Here is a 10,618-nt window from a genome sequence, read left to right as displayed (position 1 = left end):
ATCTTCAGCTAACCTTTTCAAGTGTTTGCAAATGACAAAATTGTTTCCATTGTACTTTATGGCATTACATTGAGGAATATCGGGAAACACACCTAAAGGCTCTGACAATAATTCTGTTACTAATATATTCCCCTGTTCTGCCTTTGAACCCTGTCATTCCTTGCCTTGCAGCTGTATTTAATGAGTAGTGAGATTATTCAAATGAGCCCACAGCAGAACATTGTTTTCTTAGCTCCTAGATTTTGAGAAGACATCTCCTGCCACAGTCAGGTAAAACCTACATCACAACCTTAGCATTGAATTCAGTGTTATGCTTATGGGTTTGCAAGTACCTCTGTAGCCTATAAATATAATTGTGCTTGGTTGTAATGGAACTGATCTCTATTTAAAACAGCTGCCAATGAGCCAGCAATAAAACAAAAGAAGAAACAGCTCAGCCTGTCATCAGTAAGTGAGAAGCCAAACGTGACTGTGCTTATGCCATGGCATACAGGCTTCTGCAAGTGCACTGCAAAGAGCGTTTGCAGGATGCTCAGATGGAGCAGATTTGTATATGGGAGATTGCTGCCATTTGTTATTTCCCCTTCTTAACCACTGGGTTTTGTCCCTGAGAGAGAAAAGAGACAGAAAGAAATTCAATTCTGTCTGAAGATGGATTGTGAGAGACATTTTCCAGCATGGAACAAAATTAATAAGGTCCAATTTAAAACTGATAAATAGTCAATTCAGTATGGTGGGATTAAGGATTTTTCTTAAGGAATTTACAGAGAGATAAGCATCTCATGAATAATAAATTCAGCTGCAGCGTGCAACATACTTATTGATTCACAAGCCATTTGTTTGAGAGTTTTCCCCTGAGGAGCAGAAGGTACCCTATTATTATTGATAATATAAGAGCTACAGTTATATTCAGAAATGACAAACTGCATTTAAATGAAAACTTGGGGTTAGAACAAGAACCCACCAAAGCCAGGAAATTCAAAGTTAAGTCTGACACTATGTCAGACTGCATGGTGTCAGGAAAAATGACAGTCGTGTCTTTGCATATCTTGGCTTCTTTGGTTTATATCTCAACTTTAATGGCATAGAAGTGATATAATTTCCTTCTAAATTCATTTTTATTTTACTTTATCCTAAATAAAAAAAGAGCAGTGCCGGCCTGAATATGGAAAAAGGCCACAGCAGGTCTCCAGAAGTAATAACTGCCTGTGATAGAAAGGACTGTACCACTTGTCGAAAGACCTACCTTCTAAATTGATTGTTATTTATTAGTTCCATGTTTGCCTGGTTAAACAATTTACTGATAGCTTTCACAGGAAGATGCAGGGACAAAATATTTGGTGAAGAAGCTTGTAGATAGGAGAGGTAACAGAAGAGCAAGTCTTGTAGGACGACCCAGCAAATTTGTGTGAGTGTGGCTCTGAGTGGTGCTGGGACTTAAAGCTTTTGCAAAGAGAGAATACTCTTCAGTTATCCCTTTTTCTATCACCTTCTGGAGGAACACACCTTGAAAATAACATCTGTGCTATGTCACATCATTCTCTACCTAGAACTGCGGGTGCTGGTGGTCCTACGTCCAGTTGTACAAGTTGCTGTATAAAGTCAGAGCAGATTAACTGGTTCACTGTGACTGTCTTCACTGTCCAGAGAGGACATTCACTTATTTGGTGGGAGTCTTGGCGAGATCTTGCAGGAGATTTTTGATGTTTTCATACTTTTCATATCCTTGGAGGAACATGAGGATCTCCTGTTTCTACACTAGCTAGTGGCACTGTATGTGTAATTTCTTTGCAGGTGGAAAAAGTTTAACTAAAACCATGTTTTCAAAGGTAGGGGAAAACCCACATTTGCCTTTTCTGTGCCTCTTTCTGTCTCCCTTTTTTCTCTCAGGAGCTTAAATTCATGAAGCTTAAATTATTGTTGGTAGGCATAAACTACATTTCTAATCCTCTTTATTTTTGTTCTCTGAAGGGGTATCCCAGGTTACATAAACTCTTACCCTTCCATATGTCAACTCCTGGCTCCAAACAGGAAACCTAGAGCTCTTTACATGGTGAATTTGTTGTGTGTTGCAGAGGACAAACATCTGTTTGTCAATGGCAGAATTATGTTTACAGGTTTATGTCTTCACCAAAATTATACTCCAGGTTAACTTCCAGGCAAGTTGGGAACGCACACACTTTAGGAAGGAAAATTCAGGAATTCTGTACTATTTACAGGCTGATATAAGGAATGCTTGATAGGCTGTTTCTCATGTGTGTGACAAAACAGACAACCTAGACCCTTTCTTTACATTTCTCGGTGCAGTAAAAGATGTAGGATAGAAAAGATAAGTAAAGGAGAAGCCCAGGTGAGGTTCCTCTGAAAATGGGGCTTGATAATTATATTCCCTTTAAAGGTATCCCAAGAGAGGTTTGTCTTCAAAAATAAATAGAGTATACATATATATTTTGCCCACATTGGGCAAATTCACAGGTAACAACTGTTCTGAGCTATTTGTGCTGAAAAAATTCATCATAGTAATAGATTTTTTTAAGGGTAGAAAAAATAAAGCCACAGATGTGATGAATTTCAGATGGACATTAATAGTTTGAACTTAGGTAAGCTCAAACTGACAGAAATTCTCACAAAAAAAAGAACAAAAATCTAGATCAGGTTAGAGCTGTTTGGTTTGCTTATTGGAAGTGGGATGGGAGATAATATTCTCTGAGGGCAATTTTACAGATAATTCCTGCTCTGCTAGATTCAGTCAGCATTTCAGCACGTGACTAATAACTAAGCTCATAGAAAGGGCCTGCCTTTTTTTTTTTTTAATCCCTGATACCCTTACAGTTGTAATCATGCATCTTGTCAGTTGTTATAAAGACAAATGTTCTCCATTGCTGTACTGTCAGTGCATTTCAGTACAAACAGAACGGTAACACAGCACACCTGTTAGATGTGTGGAATATACCATTTGTCTTGTCATAGCAGCGGAATCAGGTATACCTTGAGATGACAGGGTCTTCAATGCAGGAAAAATTTGGGTCTACTCTTTGCACTGCGGTTGACCATTCTGCTGCTGTCTGTGCACTTCCATAAGGCTCTTTTAATAAGTTAGGAAATAGGGAGATAGTTTCTCTGGGTAACAGCTACTTTTAATATGGTGCCTTTTTCTTTGAAACGCATCATATAGAGAACCACTGAGCTATACATTCATTATTTAATACACACGGTGTGACTTAGAGGCAGAAGTTCATGATTGTGACCTTTCTTCCTTTATTATATTCAGCTTTTGAAGAAGCAGATGGGGTTTATCTTAACTGTTAACATAAATTGCCATATGGAACAAAACACAGATGATTATTATATTAACACAGATTTTGATACATTTTATCATATTATTGCCACTTCAGTTGCCATGTTATTCTGTTCAGTATATTCATTTGAGAAATTTAATGTTGTATTCTACAAACTGAGATCCTATTACAAACATATGGTGTATAAATAGATTTTGCCACCTGGTGACTGTTAAAAATCTGTAAGGGAGAGATTGCCATAGTGTTAACTCCTCCCTGCCAGAAGTCACTTTTCCAATTGCAGACATTTTCAAGAAACAGTGAGAGGTGAAAATTCTTGATTTGCTGCTGTGACAAAGGGTTAATTGTGCTAATTGCATTGTAATACCTGCTCAGTTTAAAGTGTTTCCCTGTTGTTATTGCCTTGGGATTCAAATTGTTTTTAAATTGGTTTGTCACTTGAATGCATTTGGAACTTTGTGATTAGGGTTGTGGGAACAGTGATAATGTTAAGTTACATAACAGTTCCTTCCATAATCAATCACTGTCTCATTTTAGATCTACCTATGAAGGTTCCTGTACAAATGAGAATACACCAAATGAGGTAATGGATGAGGTAAGCTAGCTGCTTGCTGCCTGTGAACATTAGCATTTCTTTCCACCAGTGAGTGCTGTACAGCATATTTGTGGGCTTTCTGCTTTCTGGAGTCACACCCATGATCTCCATGAGTCATGGTACACCATGAAATGAGCAGACAAAAATATTCCTCTCCTAAATCTTAAAAATGTTTGCTTAGTTGTGTTGCTCTTGTCTGCTCTTACAAATAAAGAAATAAGGCAGCGGACTCTATTCATTGACCACTCAAGTTAACAGATGAACTTTTCTGGGCCAGGCCCCAGCCTGTGGCATCTGGCAATCTGCAAGGGTGGAGGGGAGCATTGTTACTCATGGAAGCCTTTTCAGCTCTGCCTGGCAGAAAGTACCTACAAATACAAGTCCTGTGAGCTTTTTCTTTGTTCACAGATTGGCAAAGGTATTGATATGTATATATGAGCTAGGAAGAAAGGGTGGAGACTACTAGCAAGAATATCTGATTAATGGGTTGAGTTTTAAAGACGTGGCTCCTACTGTAAGTGGTGATCTCAAAAAAAGTAGTGGTACATATGCTCCATAATGACATGAGGACCATAAATGCTGAAGATAGATGGGTAGACACGATAGGAATACAGTTACTTCAACAGTTTTATAGGGGCCAAGTTAAGGGCAAATAATTCCCTGGGGACAAAACTGATAAAAGGCATCAGGGTAGATTGATGGAAAGAACAAGAAATGGGTTAGCTGAAATTTATTGCAGACCTGGGCAGTGTTTGCTATGGATAGAGTGAAAATATGAAAGAGAATTGAATGGCAGTAACAGCCAAAGTGGAAGCAGCTAATGGGGAAAGGAGACTGAGGAGGTGATTCAGATACTGAATGGAGAAATATGTGTACTGGTGGAAACTGGATGCCCAAAAGGCAAGAATGGGAGGCAGAGACATGGTGGATTGGCATCTGGGTGGGACATAGTTGGGGGCTTCAGGGCCATGTTGGGGTGAGCAGTGAAGAAAGGGGTAAGAAAGAACAGAAACAGTGAACATTCTGAGCAGACTGTGGGTATAGCGAGCTGTGATAGGGACAGAAGCACAAACTGACAGCTATAACATCCTTAGTGTGTTGAGAAATGTTTTCTCTTAGGACTGTGTGCAGTTCCGATGTGATGGGGCCTTTGGCCACTGCCATAGGGTTCCCAGTAAAAAGTCCTTACCTTAGGTTCCAGCTGCTGGAGATATGGGTGTTATCAGCAACAAAAGAAAAAGCAACAGCAATACAGAGAAGTGAATTCTCTTCTCAGCACATTCTCAATTCACTGCACAGTCAGCCCACCTAAACAAGCTGTGTCAGAATACCAACAGGAGGACTATGGAAAAATTTCTGCAGCGTTTTGTATCTAAAGCAAGTATCAGAGGTGTTACCAGGTCTGGAAAATACACAGACGACTTGTCAGGCCCTTCATTTGTCCCACTACAGTGAATTTTGTCCAGTTGCTGCATCACAGCATCTGGTCACCCAAAGATCCATGTTAGCCAGTGGTGTGTGTTTTTTGGGTTTCTTGGCTGTTAACAAACAACTGAAGGGAAAGGCTAAAGATCTGGTCATCACCAGAAATTCTATTGTAAGAATAATCAGTTATCTCTCTGTTTTCATCTTTCTGTGGGCAAATTGTTATAATTTGACTGCTGCAACCAGGAGCATGTTTTTATTCATTCATTTTGTTACGTGTTCTGGACCTGGTTATTTTTCCATGGCTAAGATTTTGTTGAATTTAGATGCAAGTTAATCTTGCAGCCTTTTGTTGTGCTACTTCTGCTATTTGCTTTTCCTGTAAAAATGCATAAATCACTATAGTAATTTTTAGTGACGATGATATCAGATATCATGACGATCACACAGAATTTTACAAGATAAATTTTTTCCAGTGTTTTTCCTAGTATTTCTTGTCAGATATAAATTGCATCTAACACAACTTGTTAGTGAAACAGAAATGTACTGTATCAAGCTACTGTTATATGGTTTCTAAATGACTTTAAATCACATTGTATCCAATAATTACTAATGCTCCATTAAAGATCGGAAAGGCAATTTTTTAGGAACTCCCAAAAGTCTTCTTTAAGCAATGCAATCTGTGTTTGGTTAAAAGTTTACATAAAATCAAAACAAAATTATAGTAATATAGTTAGAGTTCTCAGTTAACATTATAGTTGAATCTACTCTGCTCTCGATAATTTAGGAAATGTAAGTTACAGAGGAAGAATAAGGATACAGAGAAGAAGGAGGATACAGATGATTTTGCTGTTCTGACTGCTGTGTGGAACAGAAGAGCACCAGTCTCTTACTTGCCAGTTATGTCTTTGTAGACCCTTTTCATCTCTTTGATGAATCTTGAAAGTTCCATGAAAATAACAGAAGAGAAAGTTTTTACTAAGTGCTAGTTCTCTCTAGCAAAATATTTGATACCATTCCATGGGAAGAAGTGATTCTAACTTTAATTAAGGTCCAAATCATCTCCTCTCTATACAAAAGTAAGAACAACTAAGCATCAGGTTCTGAGGGAATAAGTGCTTCATTCCTTAAAATAAAACCAAGGACACAAAAAGCCCTCTAAACAAACAACAAGTGAAAAATAAACTAAGGAAAATTACTTTCACTTCCACCTATTCTGCCAACTTATTCACGAGGACATTTATTTACCTCTATCTAAAAGTCTTATCACCTTAGGAGCAAAAAAAGGAAAAGTTAAACCACCTGTCTTTCAGCCTTGCAGGATAATTTCAGATCTTTGATTATGACTTGAACATATATTCTACTTACTGAGCTAAAGCAATGGATTAGTCATAGCTGGTGACAAAAGTTGTTTTTGTTTACCAAGTGGCAGTGTTGGGTATATTTAATGAAAGTCTCCCAGAAGTCATATTTTTACCACAAGAAAATAGTTCAAACCTCAAGCTGGAAACATACATATTACCTCTCTTTCTCTTCTTGGCAAATAACTTAAAAGAAATCGTCTCTGAACAGCAGTTTCAGAATAACGATTATATGAGACAGAGCAGGGGCAGAGGCAAATAGTCTGTTTATTCCCATTGTGCATTGTGCTAGTCAGTAACAAAGGAGGTGTGTTTTGTACCTGATTTGGAAGTGCATAAGAAACAAAATATTTACAAAGGATTCAATCAGTGACCCATATTGCATGTGTCCCATTTTTTTTTTCTTCTAGAGAGGTCCCTGAAAGACTCTGCTGTCTGGGCTTTGGGAAAAGCAGACAAAAACCATTCCATTCTTTAGGGCTTTTCATTCCAGTCAAAAGCAAAGTGGCCTGACCTTGCTCCAGAGCAAGTGCCCATATCTGTCTTCATGTGCAGAATTTCTTTTGCCCATCAGTACTCTGACACCACAGATGTGTAATTTTCTGTCAAGTGAAGGACATGCTGTTTGCCAGAGGTGTTGCTTCTCTACTAAAACAGACTAAAAGCCATGGTGTAATGAACTTGCTTGACTAACCACAGATCTACCTTAGGAAGAAAGGTCTATATTTAGGATTTATGAAAAATCAGCAGCCCTTGTCTACCTGAATATCCTATTTGCTTTAGACATAAAATCTAATTTCTTAATGAGAGTGTCTTCATTACGATGTGGATCTTATCAACCTGCAGTTAATGATAAAAGCAAATCTTATAAACAAGCAGAGTTTAAATAACACATTACAGCTTATCACTGATGATATCTTTAATTATAGTAAAGCAAATTGTAAGATACTCTAATGGGAAATACAAATTACTTGTTAAAATTATTAACAGAGTTAATGTGCTTACATTTGTTTATGTGTACAGGAATCATTTCAAATATTTGACTGTAATGACAATATGTGTAAAGATCAATTAAAAGTCAAGAAGATGAGATATTGGATTTTCAGACCTTAATAGGATTTTATCTGCACTTGTTATATTATGTTATCCACTTATAATTGAGCTTCCATCATATCACAGAATCTGTCACTTCACCAATTTATATTTCTAGCCTCTAATGAAACTTCTGTTTGCTAAGGAGAATTTTTGAGACTGGTGATCCTGCTCGAGCTGTTTGGTACAAACATTTATCTGCCCCACTCAGAGGCTGTGGTTCAGACTACCGACCCAAACCCCAATGTAGAAGTGAAAATGCCTATGTAACCACCTAATTTACAAGCGTCACTACGCACACAAGCTGATCTAATAAACAGCTTAGGTGCAATATTTTATGTGTAAAAGGCCAGGTACATTGCTGGGAGTCTGCCCAATCTCTAGTTTATTAAATTTAACAGAAAGAAAATAACCACTATAAATGCAACAAAACTACTCTTGTTTACTTACCCTCGGAGTCAGTCATGGCCCAGCTGAGGTTTTGTCCCTGGAATGGATCCATGATAATCCATCAACACCATTTTCAGGGTGGCACAGTGATGGGGATCCCCTACAAGCAATGCCTGTGGCCCGACTGCATCTGACCCTACCTATATTTTGCATTGGCAGTCACTCCAGGAGAAGGGATCCCTTGGCATTTTGACTGGGGAAGTGTGAATGTGAGGATGAACACGTTACATGTGTTTCATGATGTCACGTAAAACCACTACACATGAACACATCCACAAACCAGTGTAAAGCCAGGGTCTTCCACTGCTCTCAAGCTGAAGCTATTGTAAACAAAAATGACTGCTGCAAACAAATATCTTTGTAATTTAGCTTATGTGTTCAAGTTTCAATGCAGTATTATGAGACAGTAATTTGTGCATAAAGTGGAGCTCGGCCAAGGTATTTCTACAGAGAGCTAACATTTTAGCAGTACTTTATTGTAAGAGTAAACTTAACCTTGAAATCAACAGATGTTGCTTTGAAATGATCTAAGGTAGTCTATAAAGCCCAGCTTACATGATAATGAAGAGGAAAAACACCAGACACAGAGGGTATTCTGACACTGTTTGAAAGCATCTATCCATAATAGGTTTTTTGGCCAAACTACATGTATTTTTTAAAACTTTTTAGAAAGCAAGAGTATTTAAATTTTTCCTAACATGAATCAGACCCTCCCTTAAGCTCTCCAGTGCTAGAGATTTTCTCAGTTGATTAAACCTGGGACATTAAGCAATGTGCTACAAAGATACCATATTGCACTCTGTCTTTTCTGATATTATATACAGTAAAATAAAGAAATAAAATAAAGAAATAATTAAAATAAAGAAATACTTCCAGAAAAAAAATATCAGAAGGGGGTTTAAAAAAAAAAAAAAAAAAAAAAAAAAAAAAAAAAAAAAAAAAAAAAAAACCCACTAAAGAATATATGCCAGGTTCTCCAATGGTATAAGTCACTATTGCTCCTAGCCTAGCCTCAGGTTTATTTACAGAGCCAAATACTGATGCTGAGTTGATTTTTAATGACATGAGAAAAAGCTGAATAGAAATGGACTGGCAAAATAAGCCAAAACACTTATGATTAAAACCACAGTTTGGAGAAGAACAAGTCTCACCCCATGGGTTGTCCCTTCTGACTGGAAAGCATTCCCTGTGGCAAACTGCTTGCCACCTGAATTGATCCTTTCTAGATGTATTTCATTTTAAACACTGGTAGAGAGCAGAAAATGTTTATTTATATATGTAGGCACAACAGCTGTGAGGAGAAGTTGTGTGCACACCCATCCCCTCACAAAAGGGGTCAGAGAGGGCTCCGAAAACCATTAGAAATGTCTGCCACCATCAGGCAGCTAACCAGTGCTCTGATTTATGCCTGTGCTCCCTGAAGTATTGGATTCCCTGTTCCCAGGTGAGTGTCCTGAGCACCAGAGCTGATCAGGTGAATCAATGGCTCAGCCCCCACTGATGTGTGTCCCTCACCAGCAGACAAGGTCAGGAATTGCCTGCTACCTCACCAGTGTTCCCTGGCTGGGTGCCTGGGGCAGGGACCCATGTTCCAGCTATCTCCTTTTTGACATCTTGTTATTGCTCATGATGGTAGGCTTGGGCTGCTCCCTTCTGGTCAGCTGCCTTTAGTGAGCCAACTGCCTCACTGTGCCAGCTGGGACAGTTTGAGGTGCTGAATTTGCCTCAGGCACCAAATGGGTGTTCATGTTTTAAGCACAGGGCTCTGATTTTCACCAGGCAATACCCTACTCTATTCCTTTTGTTGGTTTCCCTTAATTGATTTAAATGCCTTGGACGTACAAAGTCCTATATCTGCATCCATTTTCACAAAAAAATGGTTATTTGGAAATTTTCTCACTATCATTTTTGTGCTGATATTTCCTGATCTGCTGGACTGTTTTTTGGCCTAAGTTTCCTTTTAATAAAACACTTTGAATTACTCTATCTAGATTTTTAGAAAAAGAAAAGAATAAAAAAACTTCTCCACTCATTGCAAAACTAAGTTCTGCATGATGCTGAAATACCCATCTCACGCAGCACGGAGAGAATGCCTCAGCACTCCTCTGAATGCTAAAAATGATCATGTCGTGGGGATTCGGGACCATGCAGAACTGATTTTGCAGGTGCAAGCATCATTCAGAGTAGCCTCAGAGTGTACAATCGGTTGAATTTTCAGAGGCTGAAATTCGTCGCTTCCCCCTTAAAACCAAGGAACTGCTTTCATTATTTTTTTGCTGGCTTGTTACCATGGCAACATTTATATGAATAATTCATTCCATCTTCAACTTTATCTTCACAAAGTCAAAGACTGCATTCTTAATATCAAAGCAAGCCAAAGTTTTTTCCTTCCACTT

General features: G+C 38.3%; 1 long non-coding RNA gene across 1 annotated transcript; it reads left to right on the top strand.

The window, feature by feature from the left end:
- The first annotated feature begins 222 nt into the window (after positions 1-222).
- Positions 223-7,410, top strand: LOC120752247 (uncharacterized). Its single transcript, XR_005700647.1, has 3 exons — positions 223-270; positions 3,837-3,894; positions 7,091-7,410. It is a non-coding gene; the product is annotated as an uncharacterized LOC120752247 (long non-coding RNA).
- Positions 7,411-10,618: the final 3,208 nt, after the last annotated feature.

Source organism: Hirundo rustica, chromosome 4 (assembly GCF_015227805.2).
Source record: "Hirundo rustica isolate bHirRus1 chromosome 4, bHirRus1.pri.v3, whole genome shotgun sequence".
In the NCBI taxonomy this organism is placed as follows: domain Eukaryota; kingdom Metazoa; phylum Chordata; class Aves; order Passeriformes; family Hirundinidae; genus Hirundo; species Hirundo rustica.
Note: the sequence above shows the minus strand (reverse complement) of the source record. Positions and strands in the feature narration are given on the sequence as shown.